General features: G+C 40.1%; 1 long non-coding RNA gene across 1 annotated transcript in view; it reads right to left on the minus strand.

Moving 5' to 3' along the window:
- The window catches only part of LOC120756247 (uncharacterized), a 39,664-nt gene that overhangs the window by 8,771 nt on the left and 8,184 nt on the right, over window positions 1-22,709 (minus strand). The window lies entirely within an intron of this gene.

Here is a 22,709-nt window from a genome sequence, read left to right on the forward strand (position 1 = left end):
ATTGCATTTGTTTTATGCAATTTTTCCCCTTTGATTGCTGACAGATGCCGTTTTGGAAACAAACATCTAAGTAGTTTTCCTTCAATCAGGAAAAAAACCACACACCAGAAAATGGCTACATGTTTTGAATTTAACTCTTGTCAATCAGCATTCTGCACAACACTCCCTGTGAATAGTACTGGGACAAAACGATGCCTTCCAAAGACTAATAAGCAACAAAGATATTTGCTTCTAAATCGGATCTCTTCCGAAGAAAGAAAAAGCCTTCGTGTGGCATCAACATTTGTGCAGACACAGCTGCAAAATAAAAAGGCTTGCAGTATAGAGTTGTATTTCAAGTTGGAAATAAGTTAGGTGTGTGTTGTGGGCTACAGGATTTGTTTTCTGACATCTTTGGGCCTCAAGCAGTGGATTGAAGAACTCCCCAGTTTCTTTCCGACTTCCGACTGGAGAAGTGGCCAAAAACCCACAAATAATTTGCTTAATTGTTGAACAGAGTTACCTGCCGCAGCTCACTCAGCATGAGCAGGCCTCTCTATCTTCCCTTAGCCACAAGTTTGGATGAGGATATTGTTCCTATCAAGTGCATGGAACAAGGAAAGAATGCTAAAAAAAGGCTAATAAAGTATATTAATGTATCAAGCTGGCATTTTGCAGTCTACTGGAAACCAAATGCATGAGAGCATTAGAAATGTTGGCATAGTGGGTGGTTTCTCCAAATGTTGGCTTCTACTGTTCATGTCGGTAAAAGGAATGCAGTAGAACTGCGGGCAGTTCCCAGCGCCAGACACTGGGTCTTAGACCTTGTTATTAGATTATCTCTTACTTGCACGGTACCCATTGCTCATTAACCCTCTCTTCATTCCCTTTGCCTCCCTGTTTCTCCAGTTGCATTGCTCAGAACGTTTTCAGCTCATTGCAACAGTGTGATTTAGATCTGTTCCTAATTTTGGAGGCGTTTTCCTTGGGAAGCCTCAACTCCGGTGAGTTACGAGGAGGATTTCCTTATCTCAAACAGCGACAATTAGTTTGAGTGCTATGTGAGAGCAGGCAGTCAATTTTTGGGCAGCCTCTGAACTGTTGCAAAGTTTCTGACAATGACTGCGTTCTAGCTTTTGGAAATCCTATAATCCTGGCTTCAGTCAAGAGGATCTGCTGTTGCTGAAGGCATAAACAAGTAGAGAAGCGGCATGTGACCACTGCTGCTACACCTTCAAGGACTTCCAAGCCAAAATGAGTGTGACAGTAAAGCTTCTACTGGTTGCTTAATGTTACACACACATTTTGGATGACCTTCCTGAACCCAGGGAAAGTAGTCCTTTGCCCTCTGCAGGAAAAGTTGGGTTTGGACTCTGCATTTCCCCCTGTAGCTCTGTTTTATGTGTTTCTCCCTGCTCCCCTCTCACTCCTCTGATTTTCTTCCTACCATCTGTATTCCCCTTTTCCCTCATCTGAAACAAGCATCAAGATCTTGTTTCTGACAGAACGGTCTGTCAATATGGAAACACACTGACATCACAGACAGTCCTGTGACTTCATGTCTGAAAGAAACAGGAGGAACAGATGAAAAGACTGAAGGCGAAAGAATGACACATACAAACATTTTTAAAAAATAAGTAAAAATTCTTCTCTGTCAACCCAAAATGCAAAGGAACATAAACCAGATTTATTTTTAAGTCTAAATATAACCAACTATTTCCTAATCTGTGACCACAACTCAGTACATTTCAATATACTCTTCACCCATGAGAGGTCCCTGTCCCCTGGGAGCACACGCTTGGCTGGCTCAAGGCCCATGTGACAGCCAACATGACCCTGAGAAGCACTGAGCAGTGTTTATTAAAAAAAAAAGGCAATATCAAGCATATATTGGGAGAAGCCTTTAGAGGGAGGGGATGAATCTGGCCCTGGACTAATCTGTACCATCTAAGTAAATTAAAATTCTTAGAATTTGAAATAAAAGTATTTTCTTTGAAATCACAAAGTCAGTTTGGATGCAGCTGGATCAAAGGTAGCATTGCCTCAGTGAGGTGGGGATACCAAGCATACACAGAAAAAGAGTGAACAGGAGTGGAAAACTTTACTATGATTTTATTTTTTCTTCCTAGAATGAAATGTTAACAAAAGGGCCTAACCACTATTTCTATTACTAGCGCAGGGGGTTTTTTGTAGAAAAATTTGGGAGAAGTTAAAAGCCCCACATTTCCTTTACTATCTGAATTATGTGTTTGAGTTCCAGCATTAGAGGGCATGCAGAAGATACTGTTTTCCTGCCCTCTCCAGAGCCACTGCAACCCTTTAAAATAAGGAAATTCATAACTAGTAGGTGAGGAGCTCAAGAAAACTAAAAGGTTAATATATTCTAACTAGATGTTGGGTATAGAATGTCAGATCTGTCAAATTTCATTACAGTTTGGTGCTCAATGAAAAAGATTTGATTTCTTTTGCCACTGTCCTACTATGTTCAAGTCACACAGTGCCAGCAGCAACCAGCCAACGACCACAGGCTGGCACTGAGCGGGCCCGAGTGGGAAGCCAGCCGCAAGGACCATCTGTTTCCGATTTCTAGCGAAGCCAAGATGTGCAGTGAAGTGCATTCCATTCACCCAGCCAGCCTTCTCCCTGCTCAAGTTATTAGTGTTACAAGTGAAATTATCTTTTCCAAACAGCGGGGGAGCTATAATCCTTATGGAACAAGGCTTTAAAAAAAGGGGAAAATAAAGAGGAGGGGAAAAAAAGGAAAAAAAAAAAAAAAAAAAAAAAAAAAAAAAAAAAAAAAGGCCCCCCAACACTCCCCCCTCTTCAAACATCTTTTTGTCAAAGTTGTCGATGACACTGTTTGTAAATTTAATTGCCATGTTCACGGGTTTTATAATTTTAAAGGATGTTTTATTAAGAACTATATTCTCTAAGGGAAGAATGTGTACGTCAGTTCATAGGCTCTAATGTAATAAACCATTCAAATATATTTAGAGGGTTATTTATGAATAAAGTTAAAAATGACAAGATGAATGCTCATTTAAGTCTCTCTAACATGAAGTGCCTTGAAAAACATCATAGGTTTAGAAGTATAATTTAAAGTGCGAATGCATAAGCAGCGCTAATTACATGCTACTTACATTGTTTCAATATGTAATGCATATGTTTAACCTCGCAGAGGAAGGATTGGTCTTGGCACAGCAATCGTGGGGATTTAAGGGTATGCTAAACTGATAACTGTAGAATGAGCTCTGACACAGGATATTGGTCTCCTACTGTTACCTAAATGCCAGGTGAAACCAAAGGATTTATAGGAGGGCAGGTGGAAAGGGGGAGGGGGAAAGAAGAAAAAAAAAAAGCTACACAATGAGGTGAAACTGAGAAGTTTATTTTCAAAGGGGGAAACATTTATCCTTTGACACCATTCCATTCCGGTGACTTTATTTCTAATATACCATGAGATTAATGATGTGGCTACTGTCACTGTGTCTGATGAACACTGGCAGAGCTGTGGAACAGTTGCTCCCCCTACTATTATTGGACATATTTGTAAATTGGCATCTATATGATGAACTCATTCCATGTGCCGGCCAATTGGAAAAGATCTTATTCAGGAGGACAAATTTTTTTTCTTTTTTCCTATTGAATTCTATATGGTATCCGCTCGGTTTAAGATTTGCTGATATAATTTTTTTTTTTTAAATAAACAATGTTTGATAGTTTTAATTTCATATTATAATTTCAATATGACTCTTATGTAAATCAATTATAGATAATTAAGGAAGCAATTTATCATCAGGAAAAAGATCCCTGACATACCAGAGGTGGGCCAATATTTAAGTCTTTGCTCAGGGGGGGCACAATTGCTGAACATCACCATAATGATTCACTATCTTATCCCTAAAGGATTTACTCATTCAAAAGTAATCCCATCCTAAATGAAAATCGAGAATAGCTTGTTCCATTCATTTTCTTAGTCCCTTTCAATCTGTTTTTACAGGTCTAAAACTATTTTCACGAGTGGATGATATAGCACGTAAAATGCAACTGTTGCGTCACCTGAAACCTGATTATGAGATGAGCCCCTTCTTTGTGTTTTATTTTTTTCTCTGTATCTTCAGAGGTGCAACTGGACCCTGATAATCTCTGTTCCAGGACATTATTTGAGCTATGGCTAAGCTGATATTAACACAAATCATAACCTCGTTCCAAATTTTCTCTGTATCCAGAAACATCTGCTATAGCCGTACAGGTTGCCCAACTTTAGGATGCCTTGTTTTGCCATGTGTAAAATATATTTCAGGCTGTCTGGTGCTGTGAGACATAACCCTTCAGAAACTCTCCATGCTAACTTGCTTCTGTGTAGGTCAGGAACAGAGGGGTGCAGAAAGACCCAAAGAACCCAAGTGGCAACTGGGGGGATTGCTCCAGCTAGCTTTAATATTTGAGAGCTACAGGGAATGGGAAGAGAGTGAGGCCAGCCTGTGAAAATGCAGAAACTCTGTACATTTCTATCATGAACTTTGTCAGACACAGGATGCTGAGTGCCAGTGCTTGCTGAGCCCATTGTTGTGTGACCCCTGGCAAGGGTCACTTTCCAGTTTGTAGATAATGCCACAGAGCTACTTTTGGATTCAAAGTTTGAAGCCTCACAGGCTGTAGGACTCTACCCTCTGAACTTACCCTTTTGCTTTTACTTACTCTTCAATTTTTGGATAAGGATTTGATACAAGTGGCTCATAGTGGAAAAAAGAAATTATTGTTAACTAGGAGGGACAGACAAGTCTTCAAATCTCTCTGGAAATGGCTTTCTTGCACAAGACCTACTGAGTTCAGCAGTGCTGGTGGACTTTCATGCAGCAGTGCTAAATCAGTGCCTTTTATCATCTACAGCTACATAAAAGACTGAGACCACTCCTTCCTAATGAGAGACTTCTGTAACACTCTCTGCTTAGGGCTATTCTTAAGGAATAAGGAATCCAAGACAGATGTGGCAGTGGCCATCATATTACTCTCAAAAACCAAATCCTTCAAAGCAAAGGAAATATGAACAATTAAAACAATAAATACACTGAATCATAGGAATTTCCAGTGCCCTCAGTTGTAACTCCAGTTCCACACGTTAATTTGTAATTCTTGAGCCATGAATAAGTAAATCCTCTTTTGTTTAGAGAACAAGATTAAAATGCTACTAATATTAAAACCACTCCTGTTTGCTGGCTCATACATCTATTTAAATACCTGCCTATTTCTTAGCTTTACTTCTTCAGTGTCACACTTGTCCTCCTGCTAATACCAACTGACTGGCAGCCAGCAGGCTGAGCACCACAGGTAAATACCTAGAGAAGTGCTTTGGCAGGGCTGAGATCAGTGTAAGCAAATTTTACAAGCAAGTCAGGCATAATCTGCTGAAGTAGCTCTGGATTACTGAATATTTAACAGCAAGATAACACTTTTGTGACTGTGAAAACATATTTACACTCCTGTGTAATCTATGGCACTGGACATCACATCAAGGAAGAGAAAATTGAACAAAGTTCATTCAAAACACATCACTATGTTATTTGTTTTTTTTTCCTCCAGTTAACTGATCATAGAGACAAAGGAATTTTGGAGATGGAGTATGTAGCACATGTCTTTTGGTGTAGCGCCTTATATTTTTTGAAACCAGTTTTAAAATCTTCAGGAATCTTAGCTCGTAATAAAAATCGTCACACCAAGAGCAGAAATTTTTCAACCAATCAAGTTGAAAATTTGCCATGAGTTTAGAGTTTATGAAACTTGATTACATCACATATTTGAAAATCAAGTCTTATTTAACACAGGGTGTTCTGTGAGCAGAGAGGATGTTAAGTAGAAATCCTTTGATATTTTTTCTTGTATCCACTGGATGTTCCCATTAAAACATGACAATATAACAAATGTAATTCTTTCTGGCCCTGATTCTGAAGACCTGACTTTTTTCCTTGTGCTAAAGAACTTTCTTTTGCAAAGATGTATCTGGCTGACAGATATGAAAGAACTGGTTGATGAAAGAACTGGTTGACATTCGAGGTGACAGAAATAGAAGGATGAAGGAATTGCAGTGTCCCTTGATGCACTTCCATCTTGTCCTAACATAGGGATCCACCACTAAGAAGATGACACTTCTGTCTATGAAGGCTCCTTTAGAGGGGGTTGAGAACCAGGAGCATTCCTGGGAGTGGATAAAACAGGAGGTGGTTCTTTTCCTGCCACCTCACCTGCCCCTTACAGGATTTCTTGCTTCTCTGTGCTGGCAGGAGTTTGCACAAACCCAGAAATTAGTCTGGGGAATGCTTTTATCTTCATGGATGTCACTTGAGGAACAGCTGTGAACTTGTCTCCATGCTTGGGATCAAAGGTGCTTGGTGCTAAATAGCTTAGGAATTATTTCAAATTGTACTTTGAAGCCTTCCTGGTGGGAACAGCTGGAATGTGTGTCTGTGTTACCAGCTCTAATACTATGAGCACAAACACAAGCTGAGTCACAGTGGACGACAATGCTGCTGACAAAATGTTTTAAACTGCAAACTAAAACAACAATGGGATTATTTATGGACTGCAACTCTTATTTTAATGTCAATAAATGTACTGGATAAATTCCCCTTCATTAGCTGGAAACCTCAGAAGGAAACAGAAATATTCTGGTAAACCACAAGCTTGTTCTTAGCAAATAGATGGCAACATTTCCACTGCCGAGGCATAGCCAGACTGTTTCTGCACTGGGATAATAAATCTCTGGGAGTGAAAAACAAAGTCTATAAAAGCAAGACCTACAAAGTAAGGGTGTGAGACACATGGCCCTCAAGCCTCCAGAGGATGGCATTAGAAAGTATCAGGAGCAGGTTTTTTTGTTTTTTTTTTCCTTTTTATGAATGGAAAACATGTTTTCCAAGATCTACCATTCAACTCAAAACAAATGGTTGGAACGAGTCCCTGTCACTATGGGAGGTGTTTGCTCTCTTATCTACTGGGCTGCAGACAGCCCAGACAGAGCAAGTTGCTTTGACTTCTGTGTGCTGCAAAGTAGGAAAAAAAAACAAAAACGGGGAAAAGCACAGAAATAATGTGTTACGCCTCCCTGATTCCTGAGACGTCTGAGGTGCAGGAGGAGCAGTTCTTTGTAATATCTGGCTCCATAGATATGCATCAGGCCATGGTACACACCAAATACAGGGTTCCCTAATGCTTCCCATCCAACCTCCTGACACTTCACTCCTGCTGGTCCTGGAGACCCAGAATTGCCACTGGGGCTCTCACATCATGGGAGAAACACCATCAGATTAACTAAGGTCAGTTTCCCATTCCTTGAGAATGTTTTCCAGAGGCAGACAGAACAAGGCACAACATCTTACCAAGTAATACTGATGTCTCCTCATGTTTCTAGAGCAAATAGCTTCAGGTCAGGATGGAAAATCTGAACATCACGGTCACAGATTGCTTTTTTGTTCTGCTCCTCGGCATTTATCTGTCTTTACTTTTCCTTTCTAAATCTGTGGTTCTATATTTTATCCTGCACCTAATGGCTTGTAAGCTATTTCCAAGATGGAAAATGTGGTATTCTCTTATCTGTGCAGCATTTTGTTTTTTTATAGCATGACACTAATGACACTTTGAATTTTTTCTTATCGTAAAGACAAGGCACACAAACAATTGTGTCTGGGTCTAAGTAGATTCTTAACCCCATTCAATTTATTTCAGATGCTGAGTCCTCAGGAAAAGGGACCAATGACTAATAAATCAGGTGTTTCTTCCTTCACCTATTGGGATCAATAAGAAGCAGGAGAAAAAAGTTCATGTTTGTATGAGATAATGCAGACAAACAGCACCATGTAGTGGGTAAGTGCATATTTCAGGCCCTAACCTTTGCACACAGGCTCAGTTTATTGAGAGTAACGTGCATTTCACCAAGACTAAAAAACTGTTTGCTAAGAAGGGAATACAGGGGTATGAATATGGCTTGCATATTCTTGGAAGGCACATAATCCTCTTTTTATTGAGCAGTTTATGTAAACCTCATACTGAGTTGGGCTTCCAAACCTACAGTACCTGAATATGTTCCAAATGAGGTAGAAGAGAGAGGGGTGAGAGAATTCAGCATCTTTTTGCACAGCCCCAACACCTCTAGTCAGAAATGGATGGTAGTTTGCCCAAAACATCTCATTTTGTCTTTAAAACACAAAATCAGTTTTCTCCTTACAATTGCTTCACCTAAGAATATAGTGATCAGCTTCCTAAAGGGAGGCAATGCTCACTACAGCTTATTTGTATTGGGAAACCAGGGCTCTGGTGCATCATCCAAACCATTATTCCACAGTGGATCAACTCAGACAACACTTATCAAAAATGTCACACCACAAATATGAGCCAGGAATACATTACGAGGAAAGCTGCCTGGACCAATGTAAAATTAGAGAAAATGGGCAAGTATTATGTATCAAACAATGCAAAACCCTTGCACTGACTATGAACATGCATCACTGTAACTGCTTTTATATTAATTTAAACCAAGTAAAAAATTTAAGACAACTAAACCCTGTCCCCCTACAGTGTCTCATCAGATTGCATTATTCTGACAGCTCCGCAGGAGCCCAGTGGCTCCGCACTCATATTCTCCACTCACACCTCTGCCAGTATCTCCATGACAGCAATTGCATGTTTCCATCTTCCCTGGGGACAGGACACATTGCAAGTCCCATCCTCTCACCTCTGCATATCTCCTTGTCCTACTCTTTCTGCACTTCATTATTTCTCAGGCCTGCAGTCATCAGTTTCCCCAGTCTAGATCACCTTGCTCAGCAGTCCTAGCTGTACTCAGCAGCAGCACAAACTTATCCCATAGGTATTCCCATCTCTCCACATAGCCAAACTTCTGCTCAAACCTCTCTTGCTCCACAACTCCAGCCTCTTTTCTTTCTCAATGTATTTCTGGTTTCTTTTTCCTCCCACTTCATTCTTGCCCTGCCCCACTGGAGTTCTCTGGTCATTCCCACACCCACCTCTGTGGCAATCTACAAGTTAGAAAATGCTTGATTCATCCCACTTAGCCTGGACAATATAACACAAAGATATATGGGGACAAACAGAAAGCCAGATGTGTTCACTAACCCCTGTGCTTTTTGCCTTTTAACACTGAGTTATTTGGAGCAGTGATTTTATTAACTCTATTTATACTGCTCCTAACACGTAGGGGCTGTGAATGGGGATTTGGTTTCTGGCAATTTCATTCTAGAAAATAAATTTTATGCTAAATAAATCCCTACAGAAAAGATACTGGTAAAATCTGTCTTGTTCTAGGATTTGATAACAAATGTACTATTTGGTGCATAATAGGCAATTCATTTTGCTATGCATTTACTCTATTTAAAACATAAAGCACTTAAGGATATTTGGAGTATGCAAGACTATTAGAAAATCAATTTCTATTCTGGTTTATAGCCCAACCACTTAAAGTCTTAATTTGCTACAATTCACTTTCTGATATTCTGACTCGTTAAAGTGGATCAGCTACCTCCTGAACTCTGACCATATGCTTGTTAGAGCTAAACTATTTAATTATTGTCTACCACATCCACTCTCTCTATTTGCTTATTGCCTACATTTATGCATTTACAGCATCAGTTCAGGTTGTTTGCACTTGCTTGAGAACCTGCTGCCTCTTTTTCCAAGGTTTGGAGGAGGGAGGCTTTAGTTTCAGTGAGGGCTATCCCATTCCACTTGACAAATAAACAAACAGCAGAGTAACTGGCAGGAAGTCATGTCCCTTTGGTGAGCAGGGCTCCAGCTCAGCAGAGGGCAAACCAGGCAGCATCATTTTCACCCCAGCACAAAGTGTCCATTCTTGACTCCTTGACCAAAGGAAGCAAAAGCAGAGGAACGACGAGCAGAGCACATCTGCAGGGCTGGGTTTCACAGGAAGTTATGCAGCTCCTCCACAGATAAGTTTCACTGAAGAACAAAGACTGATTTTGTTCAACGCTCCGAGAATGCTGCATTGAACCTGGACTGAGCTTTTCATTCCTTGAAAATGAGGCTCACAGAGCAAAAATGTAATTTCTCCCTCACCCTTGTTTAAATTAGCTGCACGATTTTCATATCAGCCCTCTACTTACCATATGAAAAAACCTTAAAAGACACCCACTCTTCCTCAACTAACTTTACATGTTTTATGTATTGATTTTAGCAGACTACACACAAATTGCTGCATCCAAGATAAATGTCAGAGCAACAATGACTAAACCAGTTACCTGAAATTTGGTCTCTGTTATAGAGCTGCTTTAAAGCTTAAGAAACAAAATATTTATGATCAAGAGCAAGACAAATTGTGCAATAACACATTAGCAGGCAGTATTGTCCCTGATTGCAAACATATTTTGAGCTTACATATTTCATGTACACCCTGACCTCAGAGGCATTCTACCCACTACAATTGGTTTTGCAGCAGCTCAACATTTACCAGGAGATAATGAGGTGTGTTTTTGAACGATACAAGCAGCATGAGATATAGTGGGAGCCAAAAACCTGATCATATTAAAAGCAAACAGGAGAGCAGATTACCTCTTGCCCTCTCTTTTAGCTTGAGCAGCATATTCCAATAAGTGCAGAAGAGACACTGTGAAGTACTTCTTTATAGCTTCATTTTCTTTTTTTTTAATATATATATATATATATATATATATATATATTTTAAATTTAATCTCCATTGCTTGCAATGCCCTTGCCCTCTTTTAAAGCTGCAGAATAAAATTCCTCTCTCAGTCAATTTTGGGCTCTCTCCCTCAGAAAAGAATGACAAGGGAGAAAAAAAAAAAAATAGCTCAAAACTTCATCCCCTCCCCAAAAGAAGAAATAGAGATAAAGGTTAAAGATAAGTTTTCATCAAAATTTAAAGGAACCACTAAGTTCAAAAGAAGGTCATCTGCCCTGCTCCTAATTATTGCTCATTTCCACTGTGCCCAGCTCTGGGAAAATAGTAGAGCATTTTATAGCAAACCATAGCTAACAGTAAGCACAGCCCTGGAGATCCTACTCTTTAAAAAGGGCAATAAGATATTTTCTCAAAATATTGCTTGAGCATTTTTGAGTAGAAGCTTTGAAACCTGAAGAGAACAAGGTAAGAGGGGGAGGTCCCTGGATCTGAGCAGTATCACTGTGGCAGCTCGGTGATGCATATCCCAAGAATTCCCCTTGGTGGCTGCCTGATGCGGAGTTGGGCTGGGACTGGAAGTGAGGGCTGTTTGTGCTGGCTCAGGGACTGGGAGCCCCGCGGGGGAGATGGGATCACCTGGGAAGGTGGGCTGGAGGATTCGTGTTTACTCTGGCTGGGCACTCCAGAGTTGGAAGTTGTCCCTGTGATGGAGAAAATATCCAGAGCCCCTGAATTTATAGGCTGGCAGCCTCCAATTTTTATTTCTATTATTATTTTTTTCCCTTAACTGCAGTTGAGAAATTTTCTTTCAGTTTCAGGACTGATAAGATTATTTTTTCTTCTGTAACTTAAAAATCATATTTCTGCAGATTGTTATTTAAACACTTGACCCTTGGTGCTGTCTATCACATAGAAGAGCACTCCTTACAATTTAAGATAGCGTTTGAACATGGTATTCACAACGGTGCATGTTTCTGTATTAAACAAGAAATTTACATCTGCTGTGGGACTAAATTTGATTTAATTGCTTTCTCTCCTCATGTATTCCAAGTCTGTAAAACAGCAGCAAGAGGAAGAAAGGTCTCACGACTCCATCTCCCTTCCCACCTTCCAGCCAGCACAACTGATTCAACAGTGAATTTCATGACATCACAGCGGTGATTACCCTCCAATAATAGTTTGCTCCTTTATGTGACAGTGGGTATTTGGGTCAGCAGGTGCCATAGTGGCAGTGACAAAAAGCTTTGCCTGCATTGTACCTGTCCTTCCTGCAAACTTCACCAAAATTCTTTCTTTTGTCCTTTTCTTTAGGGATTCACAGGGATCACAACTCCCCAGTACACCCAACAAGCTGATTTCTGCAGCCCAAATGCTGATGTATTCAGAATGAACTCAGCAAGAATCAAGGACTGATTCACAGCACAGCTACAATTTCATCACAGCAAACAAACCCCAGCCTGAGCTGAATTATTCTTTTGCCAAAGGAACAGACAACAGTGATTCAGGTAAAAGTAGCACATCACCTTGAGAAAACTGTTTTATAAAATCCTATCTTTCTACCTCTGCAACTGGCAGCTGCCTCTGGAGGGAAATTAGATGGAGGATCTGCTCCAAGATGGTACTTTCTGATCCAACCTCTGATCCTTGCTGAAGCAAAGCCACCTCCTGCCTCCCTCCAAATTCCCCAGGCAACCAAACTTCTGTGGATGTGCAAATAGTTCAGGAGCAGCAGTCTGGCCAGCAGGTGAAAGAAATCACTCCCACGACATACAGAAAATACAGTCATGAGAAGACACATGGTTTGGGACAGGAAGCTGTTGTGAAATGCATTCTGGGCAACTGGGTATGGATCTTTTCCCCTCCCCAAGTATCCACCAAACTCCCCAAAACTTTGCCATTTGAAAATATTTGCAAAGCAGAATGTGTGTCATTCATTGTGTCCAGCAATTAAAAAAAAAAAAAAAAAATTAAGTGCATTTCTAATGCTGTAAAACCTTTTAAGAGACTTTTAAACCTTTCACTGTGGGACATAATTAAAATTGTTTTGCTATCTGCAACTGGCCTGGCCTCCAATCACATAATTAAGCAGTCACAAATTGCAAAAATGGTTTGTTTGGTTCCCACACCACAAAAATACTGATAAAAGCTTTTTTTGTTTGTCAGTTAGTGCCCTGTAACTTACATGTTATGGGCAACGCAATTTGGCAAATTTGGAGACCACATCCACATCTCCCCATGTTTTCCTCACACTGGATACTTTACTCAGTGTGCTCTCTATGGCTCAGTGCATGCATACACTCAGATACTGTAGCAGCTACGACTTGAAATAAAAGATTTAAAGCTTGTTAAGCATAAAGGATTTTTTCTTTCTGTATGAGACTGATTATACTTCCTGTAGCCAATTATACCCACTCTAACCACTGCAAGGATTCATAAGCAGCAGCATATGCAGAGTGACTGGCTACATTTTGTAGCTCAGTTCTTACAGACACAGATATGTGTCCTGCAGACCAGAAGCACCATATGCTCCAGGAAGCAAGTGCTGGGGCTTCTGCACCATCTCGTGTACTCCTCCTGTTCCTCAAACTACCCAAGTGCACTGAATAGCCAAAGCTGTGCACATAAGAAGTGTGCACCTCATACTCATGAGAATTTTTTATTCAGCAATAAATGTACTATGTGTAACAAAACCGAACCAAACAAGCAGAAGATCATGTCTAAATCATTTAAGCAGGTTATCTGCAAGATTTCGAGTAGTAACTTTTGGCACTACCAATCAGCCAAAATTGTTATTGACAAAATGAATTATTTATGAAAAAACTCCCTATATTACAAGGGAGAAAACAGAACTACATCAGAAATACTTAAGGAAAGGGAAACCAACATTCTCTCACAGGTTTTTTCAGACTACCTAGCAGCAAGTTAATGCTTAAGGCCCCAGAGGACAGTTCAAAATGCATATAAAGATTTTTGCTTGCTGTCAAACGCACCAGTTAACTGAGGCTTTTAGATCCCAAACATAAACAAGGGTCTATATTAGACATCAAAATCCTTGGAGGATCACCAGGAAGAACATAAGGAGGATACAATACTTCTGTGTGCTTTTGTGGGTGATAGGGGGAACAACAGTCTGCTCTTTGAAGAGTAAAGAGACTTCACATTGTGTACTGGTATTTATCTTCCAGCAGGATTTCCAAAGTACCTCAGACCAAATGTCCAGACTAAATACTTTCTGGAAAGAGGAAACATCTCAGTGTTGATTATACCATGGCAGGGTGTTTCATCAGCACTTACCTCATGAAGTGGAAATAAAGAGAACTTGACAGCAAATGAAACTGCTTGAGGAAACAAGCAGTGGAACTGTGCTCCAGAGGCTGATTAGTTCAGAAGGTTACTAAGCACAGTATTTATTACTATTTGCTAAAATTTGCTCTTCAGAATCAGGCTCCCCTAAGTTTAATTTTCATTCTCCCCTCGTTGCCTCTCTACATTAAGGTGGATGGGCAGCTTGCATACTTAGTCACGAATGAAAGAGCTTTGCTATTAAAAGGCCAAATTCACAATTCTGCTGCCATCTCTATGGCTACAAGGTTGCACTTTCAAAAGTGACAAAATTAGACTTTGGTTATATCTATATAAAATTATTGCCTTATGAGAGGTGATTTGAATTTATGCTGGTGCAAGCTAAATTTAGCCCTGAAGTTGATGTTTCAGGGATTTTAATGAAGTGTTAATTTTATATGGCTTAAAATAGAATTGGAAAACACCTCCTACCCAATTTTTCTAATATCTAGGTTAATGTGTCTGTTACTTCAGTTACTTTGTTCTTTAAATTATTGGCATTTGACTTGTGGTTTTGGCAGCTATAGTCTGCTTCCTCCAATTAACAAAGAATGGGGAAGGATTTTTAAATGCAATTCAGTATGGACAATGTTACATCAGTTTCATCCACTGAGAAATTCAGAACTTGTTTGCACCCAGCCTTATTCTGCTGCAGAAGGATTGCTATGTAATTGTCATGCACTTGCTAAATCTCTGGTGTTAATTCGCACTGGAGCCAAAATCTGATCTCAACAGGCAGGTGAGATTGTCCAGGTGTTCCTGGCAGAAGCACACTGCGGCAGTGCAGGTGTTGTGCAGCCGCATCTCCCACTGCACTGGCACTGCTGTGCCAGCTCTTGTTTCCAGGCCTCCACATTGTCTCAGATGGAGAAATCCCATCTCCAAGGAGTGCTGGCATTTGGAATTGTGCAGTTTGTCTGTGCACAGCAGAAACACCTTCACACCTGAGCATATAACTATACGTGAGAGCACATAACTACTCACTACTACATGCAATCCTTAAAAGCTACACACTACATGCCACCTGCTAATCACCAGGCTTTTATAGCCTTTTGTGGACACTATTATTTTAAAATAAATAAACTAAGTAGATTTATACGTTCTGGAACCAGGCAAGGAATGAGCAGGCTGTTAAGAGAAGTCCCATATATCTGACAATTGCTCTGCCACTGCTTAGTGCAAACAATTCCTGTTGCAATCAAACAGCATCTTGGTGTTCTATAACGGCATTTACAGGACCTTGAAGCCAGCATGTTTCTGCTTCCAAACATTCCTCATAGAACAAGAGTGCTGAAATCCTTCAAATATCCTCTTCGAAACACTGTTATTTTGTCCAGTTTCGTCTTTATTTCAGAGGGGGCACTTCTAGACTTTTCTATGCTCTGAGCAAAGATTTAGTGCTTTGGAAAAATACATCTGGGCTGCTCTGCCTGCCTCCTTCCTGCCATTACAGCACACAGGAACAGGACTAAGGGCATAGGACTCCTGAGGTAACGTCAATCCTGGCTCTCCCTGTCAGCCTCAGTTTATGTTTTGAATGCTCTGTGGTTGTGAGCAAGGCAGGAGGTGCAGGGTGCAGAGGTACTCCCACTCTGCCACAAAGGATAATTCCCTGCTCGCGGGCACTCTGCCCCTTCATCACTGCCAGCCTTGGGGGGTTGGCTATGCTTCAGCACGCCTCCAAATGAAGCTATGGGGGAGGACCCCAGCAAATCAGATGGTGTGGGATGGATGTCAGCAAGCTGGACCCTCAGTAATAAATGGTTCATAAAGATTCCCGCTATCCAAAATGAGCCTGGTTATGTGACAACATCAATCTGTTCCAGGGGGTGATCGGAGGCAGGTGAGGGGAATAGGTCTGTACCATCACTCTACAGGATGTGCCTGGGGAAAGGTCATGGCCAGGCTTCTTCCAGGTCTTGTTATTACCCATAACATCCCCTCTGTGCTCTGACAGTGAGTGTAAATGGCCTCAAAATCAAAGGCCTGCAAGGGACAACAGAGGTATCCTAGAGCCAAACATCTCAAGTTTGTGTCTGCTGTTCCAATCCCCTGCTAAAGGTGCAATGTCATTCTAAAACAATGAAAAATGGGGCAGAGTTTCACTGAAGTAAGGTCATTTTCATGGTGGCGTTTGCCTGATTAAAGAATGATCAAATCACCAAAAACCTCCCAAATCTTGAGGATTTTCTCAGGGCACTTTACCAGCTTAACCACAGAATGCAAAGTAAACGTGCATTCAAACTACTTGGTGAGGAAACCAAATAACAAAACAGCTTTTGTTTTTGTGGTTTGTTTTTTTTCTTTTTTTCCAACTAGTAAACAACAGTCAATGACTAACAAGCAAGAGCTAGGTGTGGAAGAAATATTACTTTTGCAAGAATTACTGGATTTTGTGGAAAGAAACTTCATTCAGAATTCTTCCCCCTCCTCCTTTTTCAAACCAATATTTAAATTTATTACTTAAGAAAAAGAATTAAAGCGTCTCCTCACGCCTGAAAGAAGCTTGATTACTAATAAGGAACCTTTTAAAAACTGCTTTGATTAAATAAAGAAAAAGACAATATGAATAGACAGCTAAATATCCTCTAATAAGAGGATTAATAAGGAAAATGGTTCTAATATTTCTTCCTTTGATAATGGTTCCATTGTTTTGATTGGAGAGGCAGAAGTGAAGCACACACTCAGTGCTGCATTCCCATGACTAAATCACCTGTAAGATTGCATTTTGCGTTTGAAAGCTCTTTGACAAGGTCTGTCCCAGGGTAGATGCCTTTGCTTCTTTGATGCGGTTAAGAAATTTTGCACAATCATGTAATGGATTAAATTACACTTAGTCTTCCTTGAATGTTTTATATGAGGTCTGGGTTAGAGATGGAGCTCAGCAGCATCCACTCACAGTGAAGAGCACACTTGAAGACATTTTGCAGGATGGGCTTAAGTTGGAGAATCAAAATGAGAACATAAACCTCTATTTGTACAGAAAAAATATGCCCTTTTTTCAGTGCCCTTACTATTATTTTTTTCTTGCTACCTCTGAGCTGGAATATTAATTTGTGTCATTTTCTACTATTCCATAAACACCTTTTGAAAACAAATGAACCCCACAGCACTTAATACCTCAATATATTATCCAAATAAGAGGTTTTGAGAGAAAACCAAAAAGATTGCAAGTTCTTTTGTGTCACCAACAACAAACCATCCATTCTTCATCCCTGGAAGAGTTCAAGGCCATGTTGGATGGAACTCTGGAACTTGGTCTAGGGAAAGGTATCTTGTCCACAGCAGGGGATTTGGAGCTAGATGATCTTAAAGTCCCTTCCAACCCAGGACATTCTAGGATTCTGTGATTCACATCACTGATGAAACATGGAGCCAGTAGGAGAGGAAAAAACCCCCTCACTAAAAAGTTGCTTTCATCTTTTAAATTTAACTTGTATTTAATGAAGGCATTAAGAAGCAAATGAAGCATTTTGTAGATATTTGCTATCTATTAGTTCAGAAGGTTACTAAAATAGACTCAGGGAGTCCATTCCAGAGAAAAAAATACCCTTGATCAGGCAGTCTGCATTTAATAATACAGCAGAGAATATAAGCATTTCATAAAAAATAAATTTAATAATTAGGCCTCATTTTTTACTACCTGGCTTGTATTTAAATATCTGGTTTAAGGTGCAAATGGAAAGTGCCCCTTTGATTTCAGAAGACTTTGGCCGTGTTACTTAACAAAAGCTCTGCTAATGAAGTGTCTCTTGGTTACTGAAGGTGACATATTTCCTGGCATTTAAAAAAACTCTTCTAAATATACAGAAATTGTCCACTCTTGGAGTTTCTTAAGAATGAGGAAAAAAAGCAGCAGCTGACACAATGTTAGCCAACAGAATTTCAAATACTGCTTTTAACATTGAAAAGGGGAATTTTGCACTTAGCCCTGATAATGACCAGTGGAAGGGCCTCTCTCTACTCTTACACAACCAACCTGCTTGGGCTGCACCACCATTCACATCCCCTTTTCTTCAACTCACTGTCTGCTTTGTTTTATTCTGAATGAAACTCAAAAAATTCTACAAGTTATTTGGGCTGGAACTGTGAACCACATGAAACCCCGGTTATAACTTAGGTTTGTTTTTTAATAAGCTTAGTCAGAATTCTAGCCAAATTGGCAAACATGATCAGAGCTTCAGGTTGGTGTGCGTGAAAAAAAAAAAAAACCCAAAATCTGAAAACCAAGTGACTTTTGCCTTACTTTGGGGATTTCTGTGGAGAACATTAAACAGCCCTGTGTAACAGGATTAAAATAAATTTAACTTCCAGAGCCTGAAATTTCTTCCTCCGGGTTTAATGACAGTTTTATTAACATAAGCTGATGCAGGATTAGACCGTTAAATATTTAAATCCCAACACTTCCTGAAATTAATCTAGAAAGGGGAAAATTCCCACCTGTTCCTTACCTAAAATAATCTATTCCACCGATGTTCTTCTATGGTCCACACTTCTAATAGGTGATTTAGGAAATGGGATATAGAATCACTAGTTAATGTACTTTTGGCTAAATTTGCCCGGAATACTTCTGAACAATTAGCACTCTGGTCTGAAGGACAAAATTACTTTGACAAAGTTGTGCCTAGGGGCTGCTCCGTGACGTGTTCAGAGTCCGACGTTTTTGGTACATGTCTGGAATTGACAGTGACTCAATACATAAGGATATCCTTTCATATTCATTTATGTGATAACATCACTTTCGTTGGCACAGGAATATGTTGTCTTTTAACCTGACTTAAGGAGCTGGCCCTAGAAATTGTCTTCATCTTTTTGGATAGCAAGTTGGAATCAAGATTATTTTGACAGATGGCATCTAGCCTGTCTAATATGCATTTTACCTGCTCCATAAATATTGATGACTTTAATACATTTGTGTTCTGCCATATGCTTCTTAAAGGTACACTTCCAAAACTTGACTTGGTGTGTGATTTAGATGGAATTAATCTCCATTTTATTGTATAAATGAGATCACAATCACAAATGTGTTGTGTCTGATGTTGGAAGATAAAAATAATGTGTGGGAGGGCACAGGGGGTAAATCCACCAGATTTACATCCCATTTCCTCTCAGTCCTGGTATCATGGACCTTAAAAATTGCAAGGAGAATATGTCTTTATATTATAAGCCTTTTAACACAGAAAAGTTTGGACAAAGGTAACCCCCTGCCTCACAAGGTCCTGCCACTTGAACCACATTTAAAGCATTTTTTCTCACTCCATTGCAGAACAACTCAGCTCTGTCGCCTCCTATGAGTGCCGTATAAAATGCCTCAAATAAAAAAAGCAAAAAATCTGGAAGACTAGATACTCAATCAGGTTTTTTAGAGTCACAACTGTATGAGCATCTCATACACACATTGATATACTGCACAGATATTCCTCTGCACAAGGCATTTAAATGACAGTGATCCATGTTTTCTGGGGGAGGACTGTTTGCTTTATGCAAGGACAGTTCCTTTGGACTCAGTGATTTTCAAGGCAGATGGGGTGTACAATTAGCCCTTTTATTATTAACACCACTTTCCTGCTTCTCCACCAAGGTTACAGACTCATTCACAGGGCCGTCACTGAAATGGGAGCGGGGCCAGGGCTGCTGGCAGGAAAAGGGGTGATGTGGGCAAGCGAAAGCCCAAGAACCATTCCCCCAGGCTCCCGTGGCTTGAAAAAAGCAGAGCTGCTTCCAACGGGAAGAGCCTCATGCCCCACAGCTGGGAGAAGTTGGCTTTGACTCCCAGCAGTTTTTCCCTCTGTTGGGTTTGCCACCTTGTCTCATCAAGCAAAAAAGGCAGCCTTAGCTCTGCTCCTCTTCACATTTCACTGCTGCTGCTTCCTTTGCCCACTCTAATCAGAATTCGTTCAAATAATGCCTGGGACAACCTCTGTGCATGTATTAGTCAAGGTATTCTACAATAAAGCTGAACATAACACAAAAAAAAAAAAGGCACGGCCTTCATAGTAAACTCTAGGAAATTGGAGCAATACTTCAAAATTTCATAAAATACAAAATAATGCAAACTTACATTTTTGCATCAGTTTAAAGTGACAGAAGGATAACATTTTTTACAAAGAGTATTTTGAAACAGAATTGAGTGTTCCCAGTGAAAAGAATTTTTTCTCAAAAATGATGAAAAACTCATAAAAATTACAACCTAATAAAATACAAGTTTTCCAAAAATTTGTGAATGTTAACTTTGTACTCTGTCAGGTGCACATTTTTTTCTAGCTATTTTCAGCAAAATAAGAGACTCAAATTCAGTTAGAATCATAGAATGTCCTGAGTTAGAAGGGACTGTCAAGGATCATTGAAATTAGAATCATGATATTAGCATTTACCAATATTTCCCCATATTTAAACATATTTGATTTTGGGTTTATTTTTTTGCAAAGTGCCTGCTGTTAATTACTGTGCTGTACAAGTTCAAGATAGTGCACCCTAGCTTATCAGTGAAGGAAGGAAAAGAGAACGAGAAAACCTGCTGAGCATATTTGCAGCAGAAATTGTTTGATAAATAGTAACCACTTCAGGGCTCAGCATGTAAAAGGAGAGGTCGGTGGTCCCACCGATGCTTTGGTACATTAGTGATGGCAGAGGCTGTTTGTTGGCACTGACCTCACACAGGAGCCACATCCAGCGTGGTGCTAACAGGGGAAATGCAGGCAGCTCAGTGGTGTAACCTTGCCACCCCAAGTTTATCACAAAGGGACTCCAAGAGCCATACAAAACCATCAGAAAGGTTTCTCTGCAGAGTATTTATCTAAACTCTCTTCAAATTAAACAAAAGTTTTCCCAGTCTTTTATTTATTTATTTATTATTTTTAGCCAAATTGTAGGAGGCTTGACCTGTGTCTGCTCTCATTCGTTTATATTCACTCACAGTCAGGATTTATCCCTGGGCAGTAACTTCCCACATGGCAGTGCCCAGCAGCCACATAGCGTGGTATTTATCAAAACTTGGAAGCTATGGTGACAGCACGGTCCTGAAATTTCTGCTGCTTGCAGAGGGGCTAGGCTGTGAAGGATGTTTTGCATAAGATTTGGGTTGCCTGAGTAGATTTGAACTGGCTATTTGATGAAGTAGCAAAGGCAAACTGGCAAAGATAAACTCGATTTCATGCCCACTCACAGAAGTGATACTCCATAAATTAAAGCTTGGACAAGGCTCACCATACTCTTAAAAAAATTTTTGGAAAAAAAGCAGCATCAGCCTATGTGGAGTTCAAAGACAGGTCAGATCCCTGCTAGATGTAAACCAGCAAAGCATCCCTGGCTTTTGTGTGTTCAAATCAATTTTCACCAGCTAGGAATACATCCTGGCTCTGGTTGGATGAGGCACGAAGAAAAGCCAGAGACCACAAGAAGAGCTGGCATTTCTGAAGCCAATAGTAATCTCTGGTTTAGTCCATAAGAGATGGCTGGGAGTCAGTCCTCGGCTGGAGCAGAACGTGCTAATTTGGGCAGGTGCTAAAACACAGGAGCTTGGCAGCTGTGAATGGGAAAGAGAAAAATGAGTGCTCCTCCAGCTTTCAGTTGTGATTTGACACCTCTAAATGTGGGCAAAGGCTGAATCAATTCAGAAGCTTGAGTGTTTGGTCAAACCAACAATACATAAAATAAGCCAAAAACACAGCAAGAAGTGGCTTTCCTTGAGTGGCTTCTAGGTAGATCAAAACCACAATAGAAAAAAAAAATCTCTTAGAGCTATTTATTTATGTATTTTTGGGACTGCCAGTTTAGTACTGGTTCTGGAAAATACTACAGCACTGTAGCACCAGATATTAACCAACAATCTGAAGCTCTCACAAGAAGTAAGTTTGATTTTTTCTACTTTCTTTTTTAATTCAAACTTTTTTTTTTTCCAGGTATTTAATTATTTGTATTTTTGCAGTTTACCTGTTCTCAACAGCTCTACCTGCTGTCCACTGACATTACATTAAACAATCACTTACAAATTGCATTTCATCTTACATCAGCCCTGTCCTCCAAGTGTTTGGATCAGAAAACAGCTCACTTCATTCAGACTGGGGCCTGCCCTGAGCACAGCAATGTGAACATGCTCCTCACTTTGCCCTCAGTTCTCAGCAATGCTCATTTGCCTCTGTGGCTCTTCACCTGATGTCCCAGCAGTCCCATTCTCTGTGATGTGTCTTCCTCCAACTCATTTTGTTGGAATGCCAGAGACTACAACTGACAATCTCCAAATGTAATTTCTCTGAAAGATTTCTTAACAAAAAAGGTAATCTCTCAATGTGTTTTTAAGAGAAAGAGGACTCTGCTCATAACTAAAGAATCCGAGAGTCTTTCAACCAGTTTTCTTCAATCTGAATGTAATTAACCATTGTAGCAATTCAAAATTCAAATTAGTTCAGTTTTGGGCTCAAGTTCAGGGAATTCTTATCTTGGCAAATAAGAAGCCTCACTAACTTTTCTCTGTTTCCTATCAAAGCACCTCTCCAAGGAAAGCAGGTACTGGCAACCTTGTTCAGGGAGCACAAGTGCAGGATTTTAGGCACCTGTCTAATCTCAGGATTGGTGACTACAAGAGAGCCAAAGCCACAATTCTGTTTCCAACATACCTAAATCATTAGGAAGCTGAGATGGTGAAAGCACAAAACCCCTGTGTTCATAATTCGTGAGCCACTGAAGTCTGGTAACAAGCTTTATTTCCATGCTTTCTTTT

Source organism: Hirundo rustica, chromosome 9 (genome assembly GCF_015227805.2).
Source record: "Hirundo rustica isolate bHirRus1 chromosome 9, bHirRus1.pri.v3, whole genome shotgun sequence".
NCBI lineage: Eukaryota > Metazoa > Chordata > Aves > Passeriformes > Hirundinidae > Hirundo > Hirundo rustica.